The sequence below is a fragment of the Pelophylax lessonae genome (assembly GCF_965119305.1).
Source record: "Pelophylax lessonae genome assembly, chromosome: 2".
Lineage (NCBI taxonomy): Eukaryota > Metazoa > Chordata > Amphibia > Anura > Ranidae > Pelophylax > Pelophylax lessonae.
In genome coordinates this window covers 376,729,010-376,743,472 of record NC_138769.1, presented here as the reverse complement: position 1 = coordinate 376,743,472, position 14,463 = coordinate 376,729,010, and positions in this window count along the sequence as shown.

The following is a 14,463-nucleotide window of genomic DNA, read 5'->3' as shown; positions in this document are numbered from 1 at the left end:
CCGCCACAATGTCGCAGTCCCGCAAAAAAATCGCAGATCGCCACCATTACTCGTTAAAAAAAAAAACACCAAAAATGACAGAAATCTTTCCCTTAGTAAACGCAATAACTTTTGCGCAAACCAATCAAAATACGCTTATTGTGATTTTTTTTTTACCAAACATAGGTAGCAGAAAACAAATTGGCCAAAAATTAAAAAAAATTTGATTTTTACATTTTTTTGGGGGGGGGGGGAATTTCATATAAAAAAAATGTGAAAAATATTGTTATTTTTTTGTTTATTGCGCAAAAAGTAAAAATCGCACAGGTGATCAAATACCACCAAAAGAAAGCTCTGTTTGTGGGAAAAAAAGGACGTAAATTTTGTTTGGGTACGGCGTTGCACGACTGCGCAATTGTCAGTTAAAGTCGCACAGCGCCGAATCGCAAAAAGATGCCTGAATGTAAGACAGCAAAATCCTCCGGTGGTAAAGTGGTTAAGACCGGAAGATTTTACCCCATTCCTGACCAGGCCATATTTAACCACTTTACAACCGGAGGATTTTGCTGTCTTCCGTCCAGACCACTTTTTGTGCTTCGGCACTGTGCGACTTTAACTGACAATTGTGCGGTCATGCAATGTGGTACCCAAACGAAATTTACGTCCTTTTTTTCCCACAAACAGAGCTTTCTTTTGGTGGTATTTGATCACCTCTGCGCTTTTTATTTTTTGTGATATTAATAAAAAAAGAGCGAAAATTTTGCAAAAAAATTACATTTTCAACTTTGTCTTTTAAAAAATATCCAATATACTCAATTTATGTCATTTTTTTTGGCCAAAATATATTTAGCTACTTGTCTTTGACAAAAAAAAATTCAATGAGCGTATTTTTATTGGTTTGCGCAAAAGTTATAGCGTCTACAAACTATGGTGTAAATACTGAAATTTTACGCAGCTTTAATTTCTGACTGCCTATCTCAATTCATGAAGTGCTAAAATGGCAGGGCAGTACAAGACCCCCCCAAATTACCACTTTTTGGAAAGTAGACATCCTAAGGAATGTTCTGAGAGGCATGTTGAGCTCATTGAATATTTAATTTTTTTGTCACAGGTGTTTGAAAAATGAATAAAAAAAAAATTTTTTATTTTTTTAACACAAAGTTGTCACTAAAAGATAAATTTCTCACACATGCCATGGGTATATGTGTAATTACACCCCAAAATATATTCTGCTGCTTCTCCTGAGTACAGGGATACCACAGATGGGAGACTTTTTGGGAGCCTAGCTGTGTATGGGACCCCGAAAATCAATCTCCATCTTTAGGTTTTCTAATGGCGTAAATTTTTGATTTTACTCCTCACTACCCAACACTGTGACAGGGAAGTGAAGGGGTTAAACTGGGGGAGATCAAGGGGTTAAACCTTTATAGAGGATAGATGGCGGGTGGCCTAAACCTATTCGGGCCTAGCGCAAGCGCAAATTAGGGTCACCAGTGACACTAAATACAGTGATCAGTAGTTATCTGATATACTGTATATATTAGTGCACTGTTTTATATGGAGTGAAGGGGTTAACTGGGGAAGATCAAGCGGTTAAAAGTTTATTAGGGAATAGGTGGCGGGTGCCCTAACCCTATATGGGCTTAGCGCAAGCGCAAATTAGGGTCACTAGTGACACTAAATACAGTGATCAGTATTTACCTATATAATGTATTTAGTGCACAGAGTAATAGGTAGTGAAGGGGTTAACTGGGGCTGATCAAGGGGTAAAAACTTTATTAGGGGATAGGTGGCGGGTACCCTAACCCTATTTGGGCCTAACGCAGGCGCAAACTACGCTCACAAGTGACACTTATACAGTGATCAGTAAAATATCTGTATACCACTGTATATAGTGTTCACTGTGAGGGGTTTGGGGGTGATCAGGGGGTGATCAGAGGTGATGAAGGGGTTAAATGTGCCTATGTGAGGTGTGTCAGTGTAGTGTTGGTGGAAACTCACGTTTTTGGTGTGTCTCTGTCTCTCTCCTGGAACCGAAAGGACTTCAGGAGGGACAGTGACATCACTTCCCCTGTCTGTGTTTACATTACACAGACAGGAGACAGATTGCCATTGGTGGGGACCGATCTACAGACACTGACCAAAAATCATTGGTCAGTATCTGATGATTGATCGGTTCCCTACCGAATGCCATCGGGATCGGGACCCGCGGCGCGCGGGAGCGCGCTCTGGAGCCGCGATCGCGCATCACGTTAATACTACGTGGCTGAGCGGTATCGTGCCGCACTGCCGCAGTAGTATTACCGCGCGCGGTCCTAAAGTGGTTAATGGACAATTGCGCGGTCGTGCGACGCTGTACCCAAATAAAATTTACATACTTTTTTTTCCCCCCACAAATAGACCTTTCTTTTGGTGGTATTTGATCACCTGTGCGATCTTTAATTTGTGAAAAACAGAGCAACAATTTTGAAAAAAAAAACAATATTTTTCACATTCTGATATGTAACATTCCCCCCAAAAAATTAACAAATCAAACTTTTTTTAACATTTTAGGCCAATTTTTCTGCTACATATTTTTGGTAAAAAAAAATCACAATAAGCGTATTTTGATTGGTTTGCGCAAAAGTTATCGCGTTTACTAACTACGGGAAAGATTTGTCATTTTTATTGTTTATTTTTTTTTACTAGTAATGGCGGCGAACTGCGATTTTTTTTTTTTTTTTTTTGTGGGACTGCGACATTGCGGCGGACAGATCGGACTTCTGACTGACATTTTTGACACTTTTGGGAGTACCAGTGACATTACTGCATTAATCAGTGCTAAAAATATGCACTGTTACTGTAATAATGACACTGGCAGGGAGGGGGTTAACACTGTTGGTGATCAAGGGGTTAAATGTGTGCCTCATGCTTACTGACGTGTGTGGGGGGAGGGGGTTGTGTGACACAGACAGAGATTGCAGGTTCAGCTATGCTGAATCCTGTGATCTGTCCCTGCCTGTCACAGAGAAGGTCCACCGCTTTGTTTACACAAGCAGGCGGATTTCCTCAGTCTTTCCCTGACGATCGGGGAGGAGCAGCGGTGATCACCGCATCTCCTCCCCCTGGCCCAACTCCCACTGCGTCTAAACACAGCGGGAACGAGCCTCCGGAGGTGCGCGCGCCGCAGAGAGGGGGGAATCTGGTGATATAAGTCTACGTCGCCAGACCCAGGGCTGTCACCTTGCTGCAGTAGCAGCAACGTGAGCAGTCCTAAAGTGGTTAACAAATAACACCACCGCAAGTGTGTTGCGCGCTTTGCCTCTTTTTCGCGTGTTTCTGGAAATGCAGGCAGGAATGTACATTTCCGCCCATGTTCCCAGAATGCTTAGGTATCAATGTGGCCCAAGGCTATCAATGTGGCCCAAGGCTGAGTTTACACTTGAGCTGAACCTCTTTGGTCGTTGTTAAGATGTTTCTGAGCTTTTCTTTGCAGGCTTTTTTGCTTGAGCCTTTTCTTTTTTTAATTTTTTTTTTTTTACCCTATTAAAAGCTAGTTACTGGGGAATAGTTCACGCATTCTCATTGAAAGAATTAGTTAACCTTTCTGAACATGTTACATGTAACATGTTACACTCATATTTAGGGTGTATTATGTAACTCATTTAGAATCTGACCCCTCTCCCTTTGTGGCAGTGAGCCAGGTATCTTCTCCCTGTACTCGCTGCCGCAAACAGAAAAAATCTAATAGGCATTGCTTTGCGGCAAAAAACGTTGCAAAAAATTGCATGACTTTGAGGTCACAAAAGTGTGAAAGGGGCCTTCAGTAATCAAAGTATAGTGTGCCCCCATCAATGCAGAGTTACTACAGCGTGCCCCCATTCAATGCAGAGTTACTACAGCGTGCCCCCATTCAATGCAGAGTTACTACAGCGTGCCCCCATTCAATGCAGAGTTACTACAGCGTGCCCCCATTCAATGCAGAGTTACTACAGCGTGCCCCCATTCAATGCAGAGTTACTACAGCGTGCCCCCATTTAATGCAGAGTTACTACAGCGTGCCCCCATTCAATGCAGAGTTACTACAGCTTGCCCCCATTCAATGCGGAGTTACTACAGCGTGCCCCCATTCAATGCAGAGTTACTACAGCGTGCCCCTATTCAATGCAGAGTTATTACAACGTGCCCCCATTCAATGCAGAGTTACCACAGCGTGCCCCATTCAATGCAGAGTTACCACAGCGTGCCCCCATTCAATGCAGAGTTACCACAGCGTGCCCCCATTCAATGCAGAGTTACTACAGCATGCCCCCATTAAATGCAGAGTTACCACAGCATGCCCCCATTCAATGCAGTGACCAGCATGCCCCCCATCAATGCAGTGACCAGCGTGCTGTGCCCCCTTCAATGCAGAGAGACTTACCTGCAGCGGCGGCTTCTCCTCAGTCCCCCGGCGTCTCCTCGAGTCCTCCCGCCTCCTCCTCGGCCAATGGCATGTGTTCGCCTTTCGGCCAATCAGGAGCGGGTCTCGGACCCGCTTCCTGATTGGCCAGGAGGAGTATTCGTGTGACAATAGCGAATGTTCATTCGCTATTGTCACACAATGGGTGGGCTCGGGGCGCACTGCTCTGCACCCCAGGTCCACCATCTTCTGAAGCCTATTAGAGCCTCTGGCTCTAATCAGGTGACTTTAAAAAAAAATCCCATTGAACTCCATGTGTCCGGCGCCCCGCATGCAGATTAGGGTGCCGGACGCATGGATAGGGGGGGCGGCGCTCCTGCGCCCCCAACACACTGGCGGCCACTGGAGTGTACATCTTGTATAACAGTGTAAATTTACTGTCCTCTCAAAATAACTAAACACACAGCCATTAATGTCTAAACCGCTGGCAACAAAAGTGAGTACACCCCTAAGTCAAAATGTCCAAATTGTGTCCAAAGTGTCAATATTTTGTGTGGCTACCATTATTTTCTAGCACTGCCTTAACCCTCTTGGGCATGGAATTCACCAGAGCTTCACAGGTTGCCACTGGAGTCCTCTTCCACTACTCCAAGAAGACATAGTTACATAGTAGGTGAGGTTGAATAAAGACAATAGTCCATCCAGTTCAACCTGTGTAGGTGTGTGTGGCTGTAATCATCTCACATAGCCCTGAATGTTCTGATCCTTGAGATGTATGTCTAAGAGTCTTTTGAAAGCCACCATAGTTCCCGCAGAAACCCCCTCTTGTGGTAGAGAATTCCACAATCTTGTAGCCCTAACAGTAAAGAACCCCCCACGTTGCCTGAGGTTAAAACGCTTCTCTTCTAATCGCATTGTATACCCTCTTGTCCTCATGCAATCCCTTCGACTGAACAGCTTTTTTTCTAAGCTGAGATCCCCATTGAAATATTTATAAATTGCTATCATGTCCCCCCTCAGGCGTCTCTTCTCCAGGGAGAATAAATCAATTTATGATTTTTATGATTGCAGACGCTCTTCATAATTAAGGTCCTCCAATCCCCTAATCCATTTAGTTGCCCTTCTCTGGACTCTCTCCAGCTACAACACATCCCTCCTAAAGACTGGCGACCAGAACTGGACAGAAAACTCCAGATGCGATGGGACCAGAGTTTTATAAAGTGGAAGGATTATAGTCTTATCTCTGGAATACATCCCTTTCTTTATGCATGTTAATATTCTGCTGGCTTTGGCAGCTGCCGCTTGACATTGCATGTTATTGCCTAATCTATCATCAACCAAGACTCCCAGATCCTTCTCCATTTTTGATTCCCCCAAGGTTTCCCCTCCTAACGTGTATTGTGTTTTTATGTTTTTGGTCCCCAAGTGCAAAACCTTACACTTCTCCACATTAAACCTCATTTGCCATGTCGTTGCCCACTCCATTATTTTGTCCAGGTCATTCTGTAGGATATCTGCTTCATGCTGTGCAGTTATTGCCCTGGCCAATTTTGTGTCCTCTGCAAAAACTGATCCCGACCTCAATGCTGTTTATGAATAAATTGAACAAGGTTGGTCCCAGGACTGAGCCCTGGGGGACCCCGCTTACTACCTCAGACCAGTCTGAGTATGCGCTGTTTATTACCACCCTTTGGACACGCCTTTTTAGCCAGTTCCGTACCCTGCTGTCGATACCTGCAGACCTTATTTTATAAATTAAGCGCTTGTGGGGAACTGTATCAAACGCCTTAGCGAAATCCATGTACACCACATCCACTGGTCTGCCCCTATCTAGCTCCCAGCTCACCTCCTCGTAGAATGTTAAGAGATTGGTTTGACAAAAACGACCATTTGTAAACCCATGTTGAACTTCCATTGACCAGTATGGGAGAGTAAGAGCGATAACCCCAAATTTAACACACCTGCTTCCCATTTACACCTGGGACCTTGTAACACTAATGAGTCACATGACACCGGGGAGGGAAAATGGCTAATTGGGCCCAATTTGAACATTTTCACTTAGGGGTGTACTCACTTTTGTTGCCAGTGGTTTAGACATTAATGGCTGTGTGTTGAGTTATTTTGAGGGGACAGCAAATTTACACTGTTATACAAGCTGTACACTCACTACTTTACATTGTAGCAAAGTGTAATTTCTTCAGTGTTGTCACATGAAAAGATATAATAAAATATTTAAAAAAATGTGAGGGGTGTACTCATTTTTGTGAGATACTGTATGTAAAAATCTGTGTTTTTTTTTTGCTAGAAAATTACTTAGAACCACCAATCAATATATATATATATATATATATATATATATATATATTTTTTTTTTTTTAATCAGAGGCCTCGGTAGTAGTAATTTTTTTTTTGTCATGCGGTTTTTGTGCACCAATTTTTCAAACACAGTTTTTTGAGAAAAAATACACTTTAATCACTTGCCGACCAGCCGTCGTGGTTATACAGCGACAGGTTGGCTCTGTTACGCGAAATGACGTACCTGTACGTACTTTGGTGTAGCAGTTAGTGGGGGTGCACGCACGCGCTGATTGGCTAGAGGGGGGCCAATTAGCGAGTCCAGCGGAGGCAATGTCTGCCAGGCACCCGCAATCGCTTCCCATGGACATAGAACGGCAGTCTGCCGAAGTAAACACGGCAGACCGATGTTCTGTCAGCGATGAACACAGGGATCCTGTTTTCCTCCTATTTAGGAGCACAGGTCTCTGTGTTCATGCAGTAAGTAAATCCCCCACACAGTTAGAAAGCATCCCTATGGCACATATTTAACCCTTTGATCCCCCTGGTGTTAACCCCTTCCCTGCCAGTGTCATTAGTACAGTAACAGTGCATTTTTCTAGCACAGATTACTGTAGAAATGTCACTGGTCCCCCCAAAAGTGTCAGTTAGGTGTCTGATCTGTCCACCGCAATATCGCAATCCTACTAAAAATTGCAGACCTCTGCTATTACTAGTAAAAAAAAGAATAATATAAAAAAAAAAATGAAATAAATCTTTCCCCTAGTTTTGCCCAAACCAAACCGCTTTACATTTTTTAAAATTATTATTTATTTTATTCCATTTTTTTTTATACTGTCCCTTTAAAAAAAAAAAAACAATTTATTGAAAATAAGACCAAGGTTATGGCATATTGCTGCAGCTACAAACCCCGATATTCCACTTGCTGACCAGGACGTCATTTGTCAATGGCCCAGTCGGGAAAGCAGGACTAAATGCAAAACATTTATTCGTAATTTTTTAATTGCATAAGGGAGAGTTATAACCGCTGTCGGTTTTTTTTTTTTTTTATTGCCATCTCCCATTGGGGAGATTCCTCTCCACTTCCTGTCTCATAGACAAAATAGGAAGCATGATCTTTCCTTCCAAAGCTAGGAAATCCTGGGTGTCACCTAAATCAGTGTCCCCATTGGAAGTTTTCCCTATTACTGTTCTGGTAACAATCCAAAAATGTTCACTTTCCCTCTTACTGTTAAATGGTAAACAGAATAACTAGAGGGAAGAGTGTGAATCTCCTTAACAAGAAATAGTACAGTAATAGAAACCTGACAGGTGTTCTAATTCCTCTCCATCCCGACCAAAACTAAAAAAAGAATTACAAATTTGCATTTGGTTATACTTTAAAGCTGAATTCTATGCAAACAACTAAATACACAGATGCAATACATACATAGGAGCTGTTTGACCTGCCAAAGGATTTGTAATTCTGTCTCTGTCCTTCAAGTTCTGAGATTTACGTAGCTCTGCTACAGGGCACAGGCCCTTTCTGGCAGGGGAGGAGAACTGATTTTTCTTTGCCACAGTAAAACCATCATCTATTATATGGTATGATGGTTACATCACCCTAAATAAAAACACATTTTTTTCCCCTTCATCTTCCAGGAGAGCTACTTGGAGAGATGATTGGCTCTGCCTTCTACAGGAAACACAAATCGGACACAATTTAAAAGGCCCTCCCCGTCCTCTGACCCTCAGTTTGTTTTGTGTTTCCAGACCTCCAGGAGTACACGCCAAAATGTTTGTTTTTTGCTTTGGTCTGGTAACTGTGGTTAGCGGACCTCCCTTTTTTACGGTGGGTAATACTCAGGCTGTGGTCGGCTGTATTTTTTCCTTTACCTAAAAGGGTTTCCCTTGTGAGTGGCACTTGCCTTATTGACTTGAGAAGGCAAATTCCACATCCCAGGTCTCTTCGGGCCCCTGAAGTATATTTGCCGTGGCGAGCCAGGAGGGGAGAGCATGTGGTGCCTGGACTTCCTCTCTCTGCTTTGGGTGTACCAAAATGTGGAAATTGAAGGTCTAGACTTCTTGATAGTGGCAAGAAGTTACTGTGTGATAATTGTATTTCAAATTCTTCTTTATTGAAACGTAATAGAAATAAAAATACAAGTACAGGTAGTATACAAGTTTACAGACATAGTCGTGTTGCAGCATACAGAGTCAAATCGCATCAAAGGAGTGAGAAAGTCGAATGCAAAACATCAATAAAACAGCGTCACATAAAGCAGGGTAGATATACAGCAGGTCTACTCGTAGCATATGAGAATGTGTAGAAAGCAACTAAGAACATCAAACATTCAGTGTAGCCCTAACGGGCCTGTGAACAGTGGACAACATCGTGCACCAGAGTGATGTCGGCAACCGGAACCGTGGGTTGGAGATCTACCCAGAGTAGACATTTCTCACCATGAGAACCAAACAAAAAAAAAAAAACAGAGGAGTAGGGGGGGAGCTTACAACACTTCGGGAAAGAATACTGGGAAACAAAGGGGGCAAGGAAGGAAGGAGCGGAACAGAAAGGTGGGAATATTGGCAGAGGGGATCAGGGCGGAAGCAAGGGGGGACAGTGGTCACTAGTACGTGAAGCCTGTCCAGCGCCCGCCGCTGAGCCCCCAGGGCAACACATGCAACAGCACTGGTAGGAGAGAAAGGGGAAAAAGAATGGGCTAAGAGCTACGGCCAATGAACCCCGTGCGAGGCGATGGCCACTGAGGCCAGTTGTGTGATCAGTGGGTTTCCAGGAGCGCTTTACCCTCGTCTGACAGGACAAACATATTCCAACACCCCCACGTAGCTGAGTAGAGTTCCCTCCTGCCCTGCAAGGTCAGCACCAGGTCTTCAAAGTCACCAATCTGCTTGATTTTGGACAGCCAAAGCCGTAAAGACGGCGGGGCGGTGGATTTCCAGCAGGCCCCAATGCAGGCCTTTGCTGCGTTGAAGAGGTGGCGGAGGATGGACTTTTTATAGTGATCAGGCTTGATGGAGGAACAGTGGAGGAGGAAAAGCGCTGGGTCATCCTTGAGTGCGAAGTCGGTCATTCGCTGGGATATCTCTCTGACCTGCCTCCAGAAGTCACTCAGCACCGGACAGCTCCAGAAGATATGGAGCATCGTCCCCCGGTCCGCGCGACACCGCCAACAGCTGTCCGACGCCTCCGGGAAGAAACCTGCCAACCTCGTCGGAGTATAGTACCAGTGCATCAGGATCTTATAGTTAACCTCCTGGAGGCGTGTACAGATAGAAGACCTCAGAGAGAAGCGAACAATGTTCCGACGTTGAGTCAGCGTAAAAGTCCTCTGCAGCTCCTGTTCCCACTTCACGATGCCGGGAAGGACGAAATCATCCCGAGGTTCCGAAAGCAGGGCATAGATCAGGGACAAGGCATGCGGAAGGGGAGTGTCGCATGTAAAGAGAGCCTCCAGAGCCGTCAAAGGCTTCTCGAAGGTAGATCGCGGCCCCAGGTCCCGAAGGAAATGCAGCAGCTGGAGAGCCTGCCACCTGATGAGCTCATAACGGCCCCCCGGAGTCGTCAGCTGGGTGAGGGAGGGCCAGGTGCCACCAGAGCCAAAGTGAGACACCCGGAAATACCCCAGCTCCAACAGGGTCCTGAAACGGCCGCTGTCACATCCCGATGGAAAGGCCCGATTACCTAGAACCGGGAACATGGGTGAAGTTATCCTCCGGGAGTCGCCCACCGCCAGGGCTGCGGCACAGACCCTGAGAGTCGGGCCGATCACAGGATGACGTCGGACGTCATGTGGCACCGACGCAATATGCCACGGGGCGCCCGGGAGGTGTATCGAGCATTGGGACGCCTCAAGAGTTGTCCAGAGTTTCAGGTGGGAATGCCTACACCAGTCCACCAGGCGGTTCAGGTGGGCCGCCTGGTAGTACCGTTTGACATCAGGAGCCGCCACACCCCCATGCGACTTCGGCATCGTGAGTATCGACCCCCGGAGCCTGGGACGGCGACCAGCCCAAATGAACTCGGTAAAGACCGCGTTCACTTGTTTGAAGAAGGCGGCAGGGACCAACACTGGGAGGGTCTGAAATAAAAACAAAAACTTCGGCAGGATTGACATTTTAAGGATACTACAGCGTCCGAACCAAGAGTGGAGGCCAGCGGACCACTTACTCAGGAGGGCACGCACCGCAGCCAGGAGAGGCGGAAAGTTCAGCCGGAAAACGTCAGCTGGGTTGGGCGGCAGCAGGGTCCCCAGATACCGCAAGGCTGACGAGGTCCACTTGAAAGAGAAGCCGTGGCGTAGAGAGTCCAGCATTCGAGATGGCAGCGAAATTCCCATCGCCTCCGATTTGTGGTAATTGATCTTGAAGTGTGACACCACCCCGTAGAGTTCAAATTCACGGAGCAGGTTCGGCAGGGATATCAGGGGGTTAGTCAAGGAAAAGAGGAGATCATCCGCGTAGGCCGATATTTTATGGGAGATCGCACCCACGGCTAGTCCAGAGATGTCAGCATTAAGGCGAACCCTGGAAAGAAAGGGTTCCAGGGAGAGGGCGAACAACAAGGGCGAGAGGGGACACCCCTGCCTAGTGCCGTTAAAGATGGCAAATGGTGTCGAAAAGACCCCATTTGCCTTCACCACCGCTCGCGGGCAAGTATAGACGCTCATGATCCAAGCCAACATACGATGGCCTAAACCAAAGCGTTGCAGCACACCAGTCATAAAAGGCCAGCTCACCCTGTCAAAGGCCTTCTCGGCGTCCGTGCTCAGTAGCACTGTCGGAACGCCGGTGACCCTGGCATGATGGAGTAAGTTCAAGGCCTTGATGGTATTGTCTCTGGCCTCTCTGGTGGAAATGAACCCGACCTGGTCCAAATGGACCAGGCCCGGGAGGAGAGGCTGCAGCCGAGAAGCCACCATTTTGGTAAATAGCTTGAGGTCGGTATTCAATAAGGAGATCGGCCTGTAGCTCCCACAGGCCGCAGGGTCTTTCCCCTCCTTAGGGATCACAGATATGTGAGCCAGCAGGGAGTCAGCGTGGAAGGAGGAGGACTTCCCTATCTCATTGAACAACCTAAGCATAGGAGAAACTAGATGTGCCTGCAGTAATTGGTAGTAGAGAACCGTCAGGCCATCCGGCCCCGGGGCTTTGCCCTTTTTCGCCGTCTTAAGGGCCATGGCAAGTTCATCCGCCGTGAACTCCTCCTCCATGGCTTCACGGTCCGGCGAGGAGAATCTAGGCAGGACAACGGAGTCCAAGTAGGAAGTGACCTCCGTTTCGTGGGATCGTCCCTGAGGCAAGTGATACAGAGACGAATAAAAATTCCCAAATCTCTGTGCAATCTCTCTGGGCATATGTAGCTTACTGCCATCAGCAGCGGTCACAAAGGGAATATAGGAGGCCGCCCGTTGGTCTCTAAGAGCCCTGGCCAGCATACGACCACATTTATCGCCCGATTCGTAGTGGAACCGCTTACAGCGCTGCAAGGCCGCTTTAGCGCGGTATTGCAACAATTCCGCTACCTGGGAGCGGAGGCCTGCCAGCTCAGAACCCTCTGCAGCCCCCCGGTGTCTCTTGTGCCGATCTTCCAGGCGAGAAATATCTGCCAGGAGGTTGTTCAACTGCCTCTCCCTGTCTCTCTTAATGCGGGCGCCGTGGGCCATCAACACGCCCCTAATGACGGCTTTATGGGCCTCCCATACCACTCCGGGGTCACTGTCAGGAGTGGCATTGAGCTGGAAATAGCTCTGGAGCTGTTGGGAGACATCTGCCAACACCACCGGGTCCTGCAGAAGGCTCTCATTTAATCTCCAGTGCCAGTCCGATTCCCTGCCCGGGCCGCCCAGTCGCATTTCCATAATCACAGGAGCGTGGTCAGACCAGGTGATGGAACCGATTTCAATACTTTCCACTGAGGAGAGCAGGCGGTGCGGGACCAGGAAAAAGTCAATCCGGGAGTATACGTCGTGGGGGGTAGAGTAAAACGAGTAATCGCGTTCCCCAGCATGTAGGATGCGCCAGGCATCCACCAGTTGGAGTTCCCTAAGCAACTTGACCACCTGCGTCCGGGCACCCCGGGGCACGGAGGAAACTCCGGAAGACGTGTCCACCGAAGGATCCAGGGGGATGTTCCAGTCGCCACCTACGATCAGCTTCCCTTCCGAGAAATCCATCAGGGACAGCAAGGTCTTCCTCAGGAACGAGTCCTGGTGCGAATTGGGAGCATATACATTTGCAAGCGTCACCGTCCGGCCACCAACACGGCCCTTAAGAAAAAGAAAACGCCCGTGTGGGTCAGTCCTCTTATCAAGCAGTGACCAGGGAATATTGCTCGAGAGCAGGATGGACACCCCTCTGGATTTAGAGACATCATTGGTAGCGTGGTACGCAGTAGGAAAGAACCGGTTCTGGAGGAAGGGGAGGCCTCCAGACCTAAAATGGGTCTCCTGAATGAATGCGATGTCAGAACGAGAGCGTCGGAGGTCTCCCATGAGCATCCGCCTTTTTTCGGGCACATTTAGGCCCCTGGCGTTCCACGTAGACACCCGCACGGGGTCCATATTGGCTGGGGAGAGAGTGTAGCAGAGGCAGAGAAGGGGGAACAGGAGGGGGGACAAGAGGAGAAGAGGAAACGGGAGCAGGGGTGTGGGGGAGGGGAGAGGGGAGGAAAGAGAAAAAGAAAAAGAGAAAAAGGGACGGGAATGCAAACAGGAAAGGGGAGACAAAGGGGGAGAAAGAACAAAGACACCCAAATAAGGGGAAAAACCCTCTAAGGTGTAGGCCTAAGTGGGGGGTAGAACTAAACACAGCAGGTGAGTCGAGCTCCGAGGCCAGAGCTCCCTCTACAAGAAAAAGGTCAGATAAACAACATACCATAGCATATTATAACAAAACATGAATCGCATGAAAGCAGCGAAAAATGAACCCAGCTTAACACAGTAGGGCCTAGGGTCTCGGGGCGTCCACAGAACAGGTCCGAGGAAATCACTCGGGGCATGCTCTGTGGAGGACCCGAGAGCCACCACTCCAGGTGACCCCACCGTAATCAAGAAGTGTCACACCACATCCCGACCCAGAAAACATGACATGCCACGCCCAGCCACACAGGGGGGGTCAGCCGAGAGTGCGCATAGACAGGGAAAGCAACAGGCACTGTAGTGCCACCTCAGCGACCACCCATGCAGGGCACCAAACCCCCAGCCCAGGGCCCCCCTCCCCCAGCGAAACCGGGGCACCACCCCTCCCGCAGCGCAAGACCCCATCCCCCATATGTGGCTGCAGGCGCCCAGCAGAACGCCAGTCACAGGGGCACAGTTCCCGGCATGGAGCAGTAGGGGAGGGAAAGGGGGACAAACGACCCCGTCCTCCCCCAGGCAACGGGCGGAAGTCTCGCCCGCCAGCCAGTCTTACCCTGAGCAACCCCCCCCCACCTCCCCCCCGACACCCCCAAATTCAGTCAACATTATGTCAACCCCAGCCGTCTGTATATAAGTTTAAGAAAACATAGACAGGAATACCAGTGCAATATACTTTCTGCGGGGACAGCCAGTGAGGAGACACGATAGCAGGTAGAAGACGACTGTTCATCCCGAGCCAAAGCGGAGGAGAGTCAGGTGTTCCAAAGGAGAGTTCGGGGTAGACAGTTCTTAAAGTCCCAGCAACATCAAACATCCCGGAAGCAGCATATCGCAGCTGGCGGGCAGTCCGGGAGAGAGTGGAAAGAGTGCGTGTCCCATGTCAGGAATCACCTATGCGCGTCACGGACATCGTGAGCCAAGGGGCATCCTAGAGGGGGGGGGTGAGGC